Source organism: Myotis brandtii, unplaced genomic scaffold (assembly GCF_000412655.1).
Source record: "Myotis brandtii unplaced genomic scaffold, ASM41265v1 scaffold105, whole genome shotgun sequence".
NCBI lineage: Eukaryota > Metazoa > Chordata > Mammalia > Chiroptera > Vespertilionidae > Myotis > Myotis brandtii.
The window spans coordinates 247,878-249,030 of NW_005353538.1; positions in this window are offsets into that span (position 1 = coordinate 247,878).

The following is a 1,153-nucleotide window of genomic DNA, read 5'->3' on the forward strand; positions in this document are numbered from 1 at the left end:
CGCTGCTGCTCAGCCTGGCCTGTGCACGGGCGGCTTGCAGGGCAGAGGGACAGCTTTCCTCAGACCCTGAGAGACCTGGGCCCAGAGAAGCCGATGAAGACCCACAGGCCAAGACAGGGCTGCTCCGCGCGGGCCGGCTGACCCGGGAGCTCTGCGCCCGTACCAACCCCATCTCTCAGCTTCCCTGAGGCTCAGAGCTAGCCGGGTTCTTCTAGAAGGTCGTCCGCCGGTCTTACTCTGCCCACCCGCCTCCTGGGTCGAGGCCCGGAAGGAAGAGCGTGTGGGGAGGTGGCACGTCTTCCCTGCCGCCTCCTCTCCGCGGGCCGCTCCACCCAGCCCTGCCCACCCTGCCCACCTCCAGGCCCGCGTCCTGGTCCTCACGGAGAACGACCCTCCTCGCAGGACCTGCGTTTCCAGGATGGCCACCGAGGCAGGATGCCGCCGCCAGCCATGCCCAGGGTCCCTTAGGGTCTGGGATGCGGTGAGTCACAGGAAGGGATGGAGGGCTTCTAGCCGAGGCGGGACTTTACCTTCCGGGTCCCTTCTTCCTGGGAATTGGGTGGCTCAAGGGGGAAGGGGGCCTTTCTTTCTTTTTTGTCGATCCTCACCCACGGATAAGTTTCCATCGGTTCTTAGGGAGAGTGGCAGAGAGAGGGAAAGGCAGAGAGAAACACCGATGTGAGAGAAACACACCGACTGGTGGCCTCCTGCATGTGCCCCGACCAGGGCCCGGGCCAGGGAGGAGCCTGCAACCCATGCCCTTGACTGGAACCGAACCCAGGACCCTTCGGTCCAGAGGCCGATGCTCTATCCTCTGAGCCACACTGGCTAGGGTGAAGGGGGCCTCTCTATCCCTGTTCAGAGTTCCAGCTCCCAGAGTCCCGGAGATCCTGGGGCGGCTCGGCCCATGGGGAGGGACTGGCTGCCATCAGCCATCTGGTCCACGCTGAGGTGGGGACCACTGGGCCTGGGGCAGCTGCATCCCCCAGAGCAGTGGCAGCCATGGCGATCGGCAGGCTCTGCCGTGACCTCGGTAAGAATAACAATTAGATGTCACTGAGCACTGTGGGCGCAGGGCAGCCTCAGAATCACCACGGCTACAGGTGACGCAGGCAGTCCTTAGGGGCGGGGCTCCTGGCTGCCCAGGAGCCCT